The following is a 13881-nucleotide window of genomic DNA, read 5'->3' on the forward strand; positions in this document are numbered from 1 at the left end:
AGAGTCCCTTCTCATAGCAAACACAGAAAGTCCAAGCTGAATGTTATCTGTGGCTGTGTGAATGCTGAGGAGCATAATTCAGCACTGGCCTTTAATGTATGTCTGTGTAGTAGCACACAGAGTAAGACGACAATTACAGTAACACAAATATTTAATAAGAAGCTTGCAAACACCCTTCTGGACCACAGTTTTCTCATCTGTAAAATAAGGAGGCTGGGCTGGATAAACTCTGTCACCTTGTAGAGGCATGAACAAGATTGTCTTTTTTGTTTCTACTAGTGAAAAAAAAATAAATTCTCATTGTCAACTATAGAAAAATGCAAAGAACAAAAGCAAAATTTTCCTATAATCCCACCCTCTGGAAACAGCCACTGTTGACTTTCAGATGTACATCTTTCAAGATAATTTTGCAAATAGGATCTCTCATTTTTGTAAAAATGTGAGTACATCACATGTAACCTTTTGTAAGCACCATTCCCCTTGGGTGTCTGTCTGGGTCAGAGCAAGAGCTGTGTCTCATTTTTGATAACTGCAAAGCTTTTTACTCAACACCTCTCCAACTTATTAGACATTTATATTTTTACTATTAAAAATAAAATATGAATAAATATTGTGGGACACAAATCTCTGTACACTTGACCATTTAGTTCTTCTGGATGCAGTTTTAGAAATGAAATTATAAGGCCAATGTAAGTGAACTTTTGATAGAAGCTCTAAACAGCCTTCTGGCAAGTCTAGAGAACTTTTCAGTCCCAACAGGTAATTCTGAGGTTGCCCATTCCACTCCAGGCGTTCTCATTTGCTATGATTTGAATGCATCCCCCCCCCCGAAAAAAAAAATGTGCTGGAAACTTCATCCCCATGCAAGAGCATAGAGAGGTGGGGCCCGATGGACGGGGTTTGGTCAGGAGGCCTGCACTCCGAGAATGGACTCAGGCCATTACAAAGGGCGGACTCTCTTCTCTTGCTTCAAATTCTGCCGTGGGATATTTCAGCACAGGCCTTCGTCCAACACGGCTGCCTTTCTCTTGGTCTTTCCAGCCTCCAGAAGTCAAAGAAATTTCTGCTCATTCTAAGTGGCGCAGGCTGCGGTATTCTGTGATAACTGCATAAAATGGACTAAGACATCACTCTTTTTTTTATCTTTGCCAATCAAATGGTTGAAAAATAGGAACTTTTGTTTTGATAATTGCATTTTGTTTTTGTAATTGTTTTGTAATTGAATCCTATAATTCAAATGTCATTCATGGCCTAACATGACGCCTACAAATACTCGGTATGCAATAATAAGTATTCGTTAATTTTTTGTGGGCTCTGTTAATTACCAAACTGAGCATCTACTAGAAAGCACAGAAACAAACTTGTGATGTATTTATGGTATTTATAAGTAAAATACAGGGTATGATCCTATGCATTTTCTTCCCATTCTCCTAATTTTTTGGCATTTAATCCCATCTTTTTTATTCTCTTTAGCCTCTGCTGTTAAGAATTTTGCTTTTGTTTTTTGAAAACTTGAAATTTTTCTTTTCTTCCTGTATGCATCGTATATGTTGCCTTAGATTCTAAGACAGAAAATAAATGGGTGGATGGATGAATTGATATGAAAAGTCATCTCATGGTCCCTGATGACGGTGGTGGGATGACATCATGCTGTGGATCCTCATCAACCCCTCCCATACCATGAAGATAGTGTCATTCCTTGGGGTTTCTCTTTCTCCTGGAAAGAGTCTCAGCATAAAGGGTGTTTGGGGATGGCACCAACAGGCCCTTATCCAGATATTTGGCACATAAGGGAGGGTTTCTGGGATACCCACATGCATGCAGACCAGTTGGTACCAGGGATACAGTGCAGAGGTCCCAGGGATTATGAGATGGGGTGGGGGATGGCATGGGGCATAGGAGGGGTTCTCGATAGCAAAACTGTGGATGTTGGAGGAAATATCCCAGATTGGCCTGAAATTATGTTTTCTGAGTTTAATCCTTGGACACCAACCTTCAGGTACACTTTTTGATGAAACTAAGGTATGTGCCCAGTAAAGTACCTTCATACAAAATCGCAGTGACCTTTATTATTGACCCTGATTAATAATTAATAAATGGACTCACAGCGTGTTGAATGCAGAAGTGGAAGTGTTCGAATATCCCACAGACTCAGCAGGATAACAGAGATTCTTTCGGGGTTCCCTTGGAAGAGCTTCCTGCCTGATGTGACTAGAGGCCAACAGTATGTTCTCATTACCTTACTATCTGTCGCTCTTTGATCAGTCAATTCAGCACAACAATTAAGTGGGGAGAAAAAGAGTCGAACTGATTGTTTTACTCTTTTTGCAAGAATTGATTGTTCCATGTGGACGAAAATGTTGATCCCGTTTTGCATGTGGAGATTGTCAATTTAGAAGGATTGTTCCTGCTGCCCTAAGCTCAGGGAGGCAGAAATTAAAGCTGACAGCATAGCACGGACTGGCACATGGGAGAAGGTGCATGGATCGCTACGACCCTTAGAGTTCTTCCCTCTGGCCCCGTAGCATTTTGCAATCTGGTGGCTATGGCAGAGTGGTATTAATTATTGACAATTTAATAAACATTAAGTAAACATTGATAATTGGTGGTAATCTGATGGTGCAGAATCACTGACTCTGGTCAGGGCAATCAAGAGACCTGTTGGATAAGCGGTATAGTAAATATATGGTCCTGAGATCAAGGTCTATCAATGTCTGGAACTGCAAGCCTCATTATCTGGCCAAGGAAATTGCAAAGAGAAATTCCAAGGGCCAACAGTCCTCCCTTCAGGCTCTCAACCCTTCTCAGGAGGAGTGAAAGCCACCAGGAGTTATCCCTGGCAGAAGAAACCTTTCACAGCACCTGCGATCCGGCGTTCGTAACTGAGAGACCGGGGATCCCATCAGAACTGCCTTTTTGCATGCTGTATATTAGAAGAAATCTTGGAGAAATTGGAAGCCATCATGAGAAAAATAAGAAGTTCATCACGTAGGGGGAAAAGTAAAACTAAAGTCAACAGAAAGAGATGGGAGAAATACAGCAATTTTTCATCCTTAGAGGTTTGCAAGTAACATGAGATTTTTCCAGAGAAGGTGAGGCTCACATTGCCAGAGAACAGAGTGGGATGATGAGGGTCTGACCAAGCCTCATGAAAGCCAGGGAGTCCCTTGACAGCTTAAAAAGAAAGGGGCCAGCTTTGTCACTGGAAACCATGCGGAGGTGGAGGGAAGTCTTCGTAGAACAGTCATAACTGAAATTCTTGGATCGAGTACATGGAATGTGTCAAAAATCCACCCCAAGATTTATTCAGCGTGCCAACTACATCTCTACTATTCTGATAGGTACAAATAAAACCATGTGGGGTGACCAGAAATGTCTTTTTAAGGGTTATGAAATGTGAAGCAAGAAAATGAAGGGTTTAGAAGCACAGGTGACATTTTCAGTCTCTTCTTCATGTTAGTAGCTAGGATTTAGGGATAAAAAAGGAAGACAGGGAGAACAATGATCTTTGCTGGACCATGATCCAAGATGCCAAAATGGCAGGATAGTGACCGAGGACAGAATGCATTTCATGAAATCAGGAAAGAAAGAATTTGCCCAGCATCTCACTGGTCTGGTAGAGAACGTTTTAATAATTCAAGTCTAGTAAATGTTGATGATCCTTCTAGGAAAGACACAGAAATAGGCTTATCTGTCTCTAAGAAAAATTCTGCCCAGATGCAAAGAGGGTGGTTGGAGACAGCCCCCAGAAGTCAGGCCTTCCAGGTCCACCTCAGTTTTGAGCCAAGGCCATACTTGTCTCATAGGACCCTAGCCAGGGACGAAGCAGGACTCTTGCAATAGGCAATCTTTGCTCCAAACTTCCTCTGTAAAGTACTGGACTTTTTCAGTCAGTTTTTCACTACTGGGACCAAAACCTGACAAGAACAATCTTAGAGGAAGAAAAGCTTATTTGGCACTTAGGTATCAGAGGTTCTCAGTCCATAGATAGCGAAGTCCACAGTTCTGGGCCTAAGGTGAGGCAGAACATGGCAGGAGGGCATGGTGGAGAAAAGTAGCTCAGGACATGGCCACTAGGAAGGAGAGAGAGAGAGAGAGAGAGAGAGAGAGAGAGAGAGAGAGAGAGAGAGAAAGAGAATGCTCATTCCACCCACCAGCTAAAAATATATATCCCAAAAGCAACCCCCTATGACTTACCTCCTCCAACCTCATCCTTCCTACCCGCCTATAGGTACCACCCAGTTAATCCATATCATTGGATTAAGCATTGATTAGATCACACTTCTCATAACCTGATCATTTTGCCTCTGAATATCTCGGATTGACTCACAGGAACTTTTATGGGACACTTCATATCTAAACCATAACACAGACACTCTTGAAGATGGCCATGTCCTATGCCCTATGCCCAACAAGCCCCATGCCCTGCTCTGCTCCTGTGTTTTCCTTTCTCTGGGGCTTTGCACTTCTGTCTCCACCTCAGCATCTCACTACAAGTCAGCATCTACAGTTAAGTCTGAACATATCCCACCTGGGGTAACACTAGTCTGAAAGAGGAAAAAAGGAACTATATCCTCAAAGAATCCGTAAGAAATAGCTAACTGTACTAGTCGAAGTTGGGGCGCATCCACGGAGGATTCTACGGCTGTTTTAGCCCTTGGATGGGACCAGATATGGGAACACATTGGCCTGAGGCACTCTCTGGTGATATGGTTTCTAGTACCCTGGTGAGAACCCCAGCTGCCAGCACGGCTTCTGGAAGGCTGGAGAAAACTGTGGCCCAGGCTGAACAAGACTGCTAGGGATGAATTGTCATGGCAGATGGCAAAGGCTTCGAGATGGCAGGCTTAGAGAAATGGGCAAGCTCAAGTGGACATACCTTATGAGATCAGAGGACCAGCAGAGTTCATGTTCACCAACAAGGACCCAGGGCACCCAATTCAGGAGGGCCATCAGGAATGTGCTAGGAGGGGCGTCAGTATCCCTAGGAATCTCAGCACTGTCTGCCCTCTGCGGGCCAGGGTTGATGACAAGGAGTGGCTGCCACAGAGCGTGGCTCACTGATAGCCACGGGGATGGCTCAACACTAGAAAAGTAGAAGCAGTCCTTCATGGGGTTGCAATTACCAAAATAACCAGCAACACCAAGGAGCCTGCAGCCAAGGAGTCCGAGGGTAGTGAAGATCGTTAATGGAAAAATGGCAAGAGATGGGCATCAGACAGGGGCATTGTTCAACAAAGTGAAGAGAAATTGGATGAGAAGGACACAGGGGATGGTGACCTCAACTAAGAAGTCACGGTCCACTGTCCGGTTCCCGGGCCAGAGTCCGTTCTCAGACCCACAGTCTGTTGGCTACAGAGGAGGGACCTTGCAACACATGGCAAGTTTATATTGCAAAGAGCTCCACGGTCCATTTTCTTAGGGGTGTGTGGTTATTTACTCGAGCGAATGTACGCTAGGGATAGGAAGATACCTGGACTTGTTTTAAATTGAGATTTAATAATTGTATATATGTTGGGGGCACGGACTATCTGGACTTTTGGAGGACAGGTGGACACAGGGTCTGCGTTGACATTTCTATGCAGAAACCTAGCTTCTCATGGAGAAGAGCAAATAGACTGAGTCCTTGGCCAAAGTCCAACTTACAGTGAATCCCCCCCGAGCTCAAGGACATACCTGGTATCTTCTGCGTACTCAGCAACTGGGATGATCCCACAATGCAGAAGATCCCAGGTATGTCCTTATATCTTACAAGCTAGGGCAATAAATAAGACCCCTGGTTTGGGGTAAGATCCAGCACAGTGGGGAAACATGGAGGCCTCTAACTGCCCAGCTACACCTCCAGCCATGAGAGTAAAATGAAAATCAGATTCATCACCACATTTGAGGAGGGGGTTGGTGGTTTAGTGCCCCTCTTAAAAATTTAAATATGCAGGGGTGGTGGTCCCTGTCAGCTCTACTAACATCCATCTGCCCCCTGTAGAAACCATTCGGAATGGCCTTCTGAAGGACCTCAATGTCCACCTGCAAAGATGCAATGCCATCCTCCAGGATATAGAGAATGTAGTGAGTCAGATGCTTGCACATGAAGCTGGACAACTCTACATCCCCAACAGGAACAAATACGGACCTGGGAACCACGAGATGTAAGCAGAAGAGCCTGTCTTGCCATCACTCCAGGACCCACTGGGAAGCTTTGTAATTTCCAATCTATGGAACTCTGGACTTTGCAAAAGACCAGGCTCTTAACCAGGTACAATGGTAGGTGCCTATGGTTCCCTCTAATCAGAAGGCTGAGGCAGGAGGATCACTTGAGCCAGGAATTTGAGTCTGTCCAGGGCAACATAGTGAGAGCAGTCTCAAATTAAAAAAATAAATAAAAATTTAAAATACCTTTAGAGATTCCATTGAGCTACAAAATAGGGCTGCTTCCTGGGCACTCTGACTATTTTGTCCAGGGACTAGAAAGAAAGAAACAGAGTCACCCTCTTGGACCTGGTGATCGACGCTGATGGGGAGAAGATAGAGCTGCCATGACACAATGGTGTCAGGGAGGAACACACATGGATCCGGGCAATCCATTGGATGCCTCTTGGTCCTTCTTTGCTCATTGGCTCTGCTGCAGTTGTGAATTGAAAACTGCAGCAGATCTGGCTTGAGAAGGCGTGTTTACCAGGGTGGAAGAGTGCCGTCCTTAGCCATCCTCTCCCCCTGCTATGCCAAACTACGAGCTGAGGGCACAGTCTCCCTTGGATGGCCTCAGCCATGATGAAGTAAGACCATGTTCCAAGCACCACGCCATTTCTGTCCACACAGGACCCTCTGAGGACTAGGTTGATCTGGATCCTCCTTGTTGAGCTCTGCATCACTGTCTGGTGACTCCTCCTGCCAGCCCTGATCCTTCCCCTCTCCTTCCATGGGCATCAGCTCTGAACATCTGTCACCCTCCCAATCCTCCCAACTCCATCTCCACACCGACTCCCTGAAGGAACTCATCAGCACACCCCTGAGGCCAGGTGCCTGAGTTTTCGTTGTACTGGTCTTTTTCTACTTTGGGATTTGGGGAGCACTTTCATGATAGAAAGTTCTTAAAGAGTAAAGACAATTGAGAAAAGGAAGAGGGATGTCTTAAATATTAAGCATAGATGAAGAGAAATAAAAATGCCCAGATAAATCAGCTGTGATTTATCACTTCTCATGATGTGAAAATCAGAAGATATGACATTAAAAAAAATAAATAAAAATGACAAATTCTCATTGGTGATTTTTTTTTCCACTAGAAAGCCATTGGGCAGGAGGAACAGGAGATTAAAAAAAAAAAAAGTTAGACTCTTAGATGTCTTGTTTTATGCCAGTCGACAGAGCATGAATAATAAAATGAGTTGGAGATCATTTGAAAGAAATTCTTACAAGATAGGGCAATAAATAAGACCCTGCTTCACCATGCTTGGGAAGGAAGAGAAACAAAATTGAAATATGGTGATGGACAGATATGCTCTATTCAAGACAAATAGGCCTGTTAGGGGAAGAGATTGAGTAGAATGTTCTGCCAAGAAGACTGACATCTTCGTGAAAACCATGAACATGGAGGCAGATGCCTGTTGATGAGCAAATAGATCAGGAGGTAGGAACAGAAGGGAGATTGCTGCAGACAGGTCAGTGTCCTTCCGATCCAGCTAATCATCCAAACTGCTTGGGAGAACCTTAAAATGCAATTTCTTGAGCCCCTACTATGTGATGAATTCTAGGGGTTGGATCCTAAAATGTACATTTTTACAATTCCCCGTTTGAAGGCCTCAGATAGACACGGGCCAGTGGATTGAACAGGAGGACCCATGGATGTCTAACCCATTTTTCCTAAAGGCCACAAATGCATGATCTGATAATGCTGTGTATTTTCATCTCTCTTCACATCAACTGGAAGCCTCTTTTGGCCAAAAGAAGAGGAGCAGAAAACTTGTCTTGTTACATTTCTCGTAAGATCGAGCAAGAGAATGGAAAAAAATGGTTGTCCCAGACTTCATCGTGACCCGGTAGATTGCAGAAGTATATACCAGAGAACCCAGAAGCCTGTGAGAAAAGGTCACCGAATCTGCAGAGTTGTACCACAGACACAGGAAAGCGTGATTCAGAGATTAAAATCCAAAGGTAAAGGGAAAACCGTATTTCCAAAGCGTGAGAAAGGGAGGCTCATTGTACTCGGGATGCTTCAGCAGTTTCCTCTTCAAAGCTCACCAAGCAGATCAGGTGAGGCCAATATGAGAAAGAAAGAAAATCTAAAGCAGATACCAGAACCCAGCACACACACAGAAACAAGTGCAAGTGATGTGTCTCTCTGCGGGAGTTCCGACCTCGGCTGTCTACTGGAGAACCTAAAATAAAAAATACAACTCCTTTAACTGCTCCTTGGAGTTTGAATTTGCTTTGCCTGGGGAGGAGAGGGGGATCAACCTAAGGAATATTTTTAAAAATACCCCAGAAGATTCTAATATTTGTGCTTGCAAAGAATTACTATGAAAGTTTTAAAGGGAAAAACCAGAAGGATACAAACAAAAAAAATAATAATAATGTATAAGAAAGGGAACAGAGAATTTTGCCGAAACAACCTAAAACATTAATATTGACCAAATTACATCATCACATTGTGTATCGTGGGCCAGTACAAATATGTAACAACAAACCCCATCAGTACGTTTGACTATAATGTACCTAGAAAAAAAAAAGTGTGGAAGAAAAAACCTAAATGTAAAAATAAAATGACCTCAAACAGACAAACAAAGGCAAAACCAAAACCAAGTTACTTCCCAGCGATGTTTGGGATATTACTGAAGCTCCGAGGCAGGACAGGCCTGCTGTTTGGGAAGATGCCCTTAGATGGCTGGAAATGAATCGCTCTCTTTCCAATTTTCTAAAATGGACAGAAAATGGATTCTGTAAACTATGGATGATTGAGCTTGATATGGAGCTCCGACAAGATTCCAGAATGCAGGACTAAAGCAATGTTATAATAGGCACCCAAATGACAAAGAGCGATTACTCGACCCAGCGTGGGTTCCTGAGAACAAGTCCTGTTAGTCCAGTTCATTTCCAGTCCTCAGTGGGGGGTTGGCAGATAAAGACAAGGTGCATGCGTTTCCATTCAGGTTTCCGGACTTCAGCAAAACAGTGGCCCATGTGTCGAATGATCCACTGTGGTTAAGATAGAGACTCTCTTTTAGGGCATCTTGGTGGGTGTCTGACTGTTCGGAAGTCACATTGAAAGAATATCACTATGCCTCCTCCCTTCCCCTCCCACCCTTCTGCCCTATCTAGAATTCATCTATTCCTCCCATGCTCCCCCTCCCTACCCCACTATGTGTTAGTCACCTTTTATCAGAGAAAACATTTGGCATTTGATTTTATGGGATTGGCTAACTTCATTTAGCATTATCTTCTCCAACTCCATCCATTTACCTGCAAATGCCATGATTTTATTCTATTTTATGGCTGAGTAATATTCCATTGTGTATATATGCCACATTTTTTTCTCCATTCATCTACTGAAGGGCATCTAGGTTGGTTCCACAGTTAGGTATTTTGAATTGTGCTGCTATAAACATTGATGTGACTGTGTCCCTGTAATACGCTGTTTTGCAGTCTTTAGCATGTAAACTGAGGAGAGGGATAGCTGGGATCAAATGGATCCATTCCCAGTTTTCCAAGGAATCTCCATACCACTTTCCATATTGGCTGCACCAATTTGCAGTCCCACCAGCAATGTATGAGTGTGCCTTTTTCCCCAAAATGATGGTGAAATGTGATGGACATCATTATCCAAAGAACGTGTATGAAGACACAAATTGGTGTGAATATACTTTGTATACAACCAGAGATATGAAAAATTGTGCTCTATATGTGTAATAAGAATTGTAATACATTCCACTGCCATATATATAAAAAATTAATTTAAAAAAATTAACAGCAGAATATACATGTGATAAATATTTGAAAAAATTTAATTAGAAATTTAAAGTTATGAATAGTATCAATAACATATATTTTAAATTAATTTGTATTAAAGTAATTAAAATAATTGATTATTGATTATTGATTTAAAAATAAAAGAAAGAATGTCACTAATGGACTGGCGTCAGATCCAGTGTCAGACCCAGAGTTCTTAGGGTCCTGGTGACCTGTCAGAGAAATAGTTCACAGCCTAGTACATGCCTCAATGTTTTCATCAATGACTGAGAACATTCAAAGGCCTCCTCGTCCATTTTCTCAGCCGAAGTAGACTGTGTGATGTTGCAGATATCATGTGGAAGAATCAGAGTCAAAAAAGATGTTTCATGGGCTGGCATTTTGCATTTGTCTCTTGGTCCCATGTTGAAGGAGGAGTTGGGTATCCAGTATGGAACATACCTGGGGGAGAACCCGGCCCAGGGTGAAGAACAAGCTATATATATGCAAAGCAAATGAAGAAATTGTGTTGCCTGTTTTTAGGAGACAGAGGGAGAAGATGCCTGCCTTCAATAACTGGAAGTCTATTTTGTGGGAAAGGAATTAAACTCATTTTTTTTTTATTACAAAGTGCTTAAAGAAGATCTGGAAGCTTGAAGGAGGTTGAAAGACTTTCCTAGGTAGAGCCAAATATTAGCAATGAATTATCAGAAAATAAACCCAGCCTCCTCTGGAAGCTGAGTCCTCACCACTGTGTGTGTTGAGGCAGACTCTGGGAGCTCACTAAGAGGAACATTGGGCAGGAGAGTCGGGCATCAACCAAAACTGGACAGCCTCAAGGGACATTTAGATCCTGATATGTTACTGATCTAAAAATAAAGAGTAGACTGACGTAATGCATGAAGCACATTTCTGTCCACAGGGGAGACTGGGAGGCCTCTCTGACTACAAGCAGGTGGAGGACAGGTAGACATCTGACCATCATCTCAGATGGGAGATGGGTCACTCATTGAATGAGATGCCTCTCTCTGCAACAATCCACAATGGGACATTCCCCTTGTAAGGGTCCGGCGAAGCGTCGGAGGGAGAGACCACAAGAGACCGGCTCCATGCAATTGGCAGAAGGGGTTTTATTGATTCAGCATGCTGAGGCTCCAGGCTTACTCAGGAAGATAGAGCAGCCCAGAGCCCAGAGCAGAGGTCAGGCACAGAGCTTAAGTACACTTTTTGGAAAGGGCGGGAGGCTTTGCATACATCAGAACAAATCATCACAAGGCACGGGAAAATTGAACAACTCTGAGACCTGATTAGCACGTTCACTGGCGGGAACAGATTGGGCAGGGGTGATTGGTTACTTCTAAGCGGGGTGCACATTTAAACTGATTGGTTTTGGGACTTGTAATGTCTACGTGCCATTTTACACAGAGTCCCAAGTTATTAGACAACCAGAGGAGCCAGTGAGAATGTTTACTGGGCAGTTCGGGTATTGTCCTAACAGCTACAGACATTACAGGTTTGGAGGGTAGCAGGGGAACTTTAACAATACTTGGTCTTTTACTTTTTAACCCAAGCCTTGCAGTTAGAAACTTCACAATGTCCAGTCTTTTACACTTTAACTCTGGCTCTGCGGCTTAGAATCAGCTTAGAAATTTTACCTTTACACCCTGTCCAGCAGATGACTGTGGATTGGGACTACCCTTTCCCAATTCTACCTTGTCACTATGACCCAGACGGAACACATCCTGAACTCCAGTGGACCCTTAAGTGGATCCTTTCCTAACGTTTTGGAGTTAGTGTCCCAGAGTTAGGGACAGGCAGGGCGGGGGACTGCACTTTGGTTGGCTGTCCTCTTCCTTACATCACACAGTGGCACTCACTCTCTGCCTTCCTAGGGAGCCCATGGGGACTTTACTTTCCCAACACCCCTGTCCCCTGGTTCTTCCTAAAGATGCTCCCACAGGGTACCCTGGACACCTTCCCCCTAGAGCCCATGAGCCATTAGACCACCAGAGGCCACGCTCTTCTATAGATTGTGCCTCACACACAGCTGGATGCCTGCAGCATCTTCCACTGAAGGTCCAGGGGTCTGCTGACTCCACGGGGAAGAGGGAGTTCTCATGGGGACACATGGCTGGAGGAAGGGGCAGCTTCTTTCTCCCTGCCAACTGGACTCTGGCTATTTTTCCTGGAAATTCTCTGAAGAAAGCATACTTTGCACTGAAGGAATAAAATGACGTCCTGAAAGTCACCCGTTTGACTCTAGGAATGCCAGCTTACTGACAGGGCTGTGACCGTTGCAGGTTCTGTGAGGGGGACACGGAGGTGACTCTACCCACCCCTCCACCCTGCCCTACTGCCCTGCCCCCCATCTACCAGCTTGTAACATGTGAGAGATCGATGAGCTGTGTTTGGCTCTGTGTAAGCCAGGAAAATGGCGCTTGCTGTGGTGTCCCTGGGGCTCCTGGGTGTCATGAACAGGGTCCCTTGCTAGTTTGACTAGCTACATGTTTTCTTTAAATGAGACTATTTTCCAGGTGGTTTGGTAATGAAATGCTTTTTTTTTTTTTTTTTCAGAAGACAGTTAACCCTCGATGGTCCACCAGCCCTTTGTCCCAAATGGGGACTCTCCGGGCTGCCTACTGCTTATTAGAGCAGCAGGATTCTGCCAAGCCAACCACCGAGGCGTCCGTCTGTAGCTCCAGGTTAGGAAAATCAGACAGCCCAGGAGGGGCAGGACCTTGAGACTGCTGGCCAGATGAAGACTAGGAATTGCTGATCGGTTGGATTTATCCAGATTCTCCCAGGAACCTCCCTGCAGCACCGAATCATCATGCCACACATTTATTAAATGACGCTAACTTAATGCTCTTTGCAAACAAAAGACAACATTCGTCACTGATTTGTTCACCTGCCCAAATGTTTGCATCAAAGGGTCAGGTGCCTCGGGCTACGCTGTCTGACTCTGAGCCCTAAGAAGGGAGAAGCTGTATTGAAGAAGTATTCAAGTCGGAGAAGTTACTTGGAACTCATGTGTGCTAATTGCAGCTTCCATTTACCCAGAAAGGAAATGAGAGTAATAATTACCAACGACGATGATGGCGATGACAAGCATTCATTCATTACTTCCTCTGTGCCTGGCACTGTTGAAAGTGCTTCGCGGATAAGAATTGATCCCTCACCACCATAAGTACTTTAACTAACCTTATTCTGCAGATAGTACCTTGAGGCAGAGAGTGGCGAAGTAACTTGCCTGAGGTCACACAGCCCATGAGTGGTAGATCTCTCACTGAAACGCAGGCGATCCTCCTCCAGGACTATTCTCTTGACCATTGCAGCAAACCCCCTGTCTCCTGAGTTTCCAGGAGCTACATCCCCAGCTTCTGGGAGGAGCACAGAAGCCTATGCATTAAGGGAGAACATTGACTCAGGTGCGTTCATGTCTTCATTCACTTCAACTCTGATTTCTTAAGCGTGCTCAAGCAGGTGCTAGGGGACGGGGCTTGTAGCAGTTCGGAGGCAGGTGGGTTGCTCAGAACTTTCCTTTTTTTTTTTTTGCAGTCTCATGTCACCTTTCCTTTTAAAGCCTTAGCAAACCTTTCCACAGAAGAAAGGACGACCATCCTACCAGGAAAATGGGTAGCAGAGTGAGGACTAAGGCAGAGTGAGGACTAAGACAGCCCCTCGGGCATCTGTCCCAGGCCCAAAGTCCTTGATTATGATGTATCCCCAGGGGGTGCTGAGACCTGCTCTTGGGCTGACTGTGCACATCTCCCAAATCCACACCCAGTGCACAGGCCACGAAAACAGTATTTAGCCCACGAAGTCAGCAAGTGTGTGTGCAGAGTGTGTACAGAGTGTGTGTGTGTGTGTGTGTGTATGTGTGCACGCACACACACGTGTGTCTGGGCATGGGGGTGGGTGGGGAGCTCGCGGGAGCCAGCT

Source organism: Callospermophilus lateralis, chromosome 6 (genome assembly GCF_048772815.1).
Source record: "Callospermophilus lateralis isolate mCalLat2 chromosome 6, mCalLat2.hap1, whole genome shotgun sequence".
NCBI classification, from domain to species: domain Eukaryota; kingdom Metazoa; phylum Chordata; class Mammalia; order Rodentia; family Sciuridae; genus Callospermophilus; species Callospermophilus lateralis.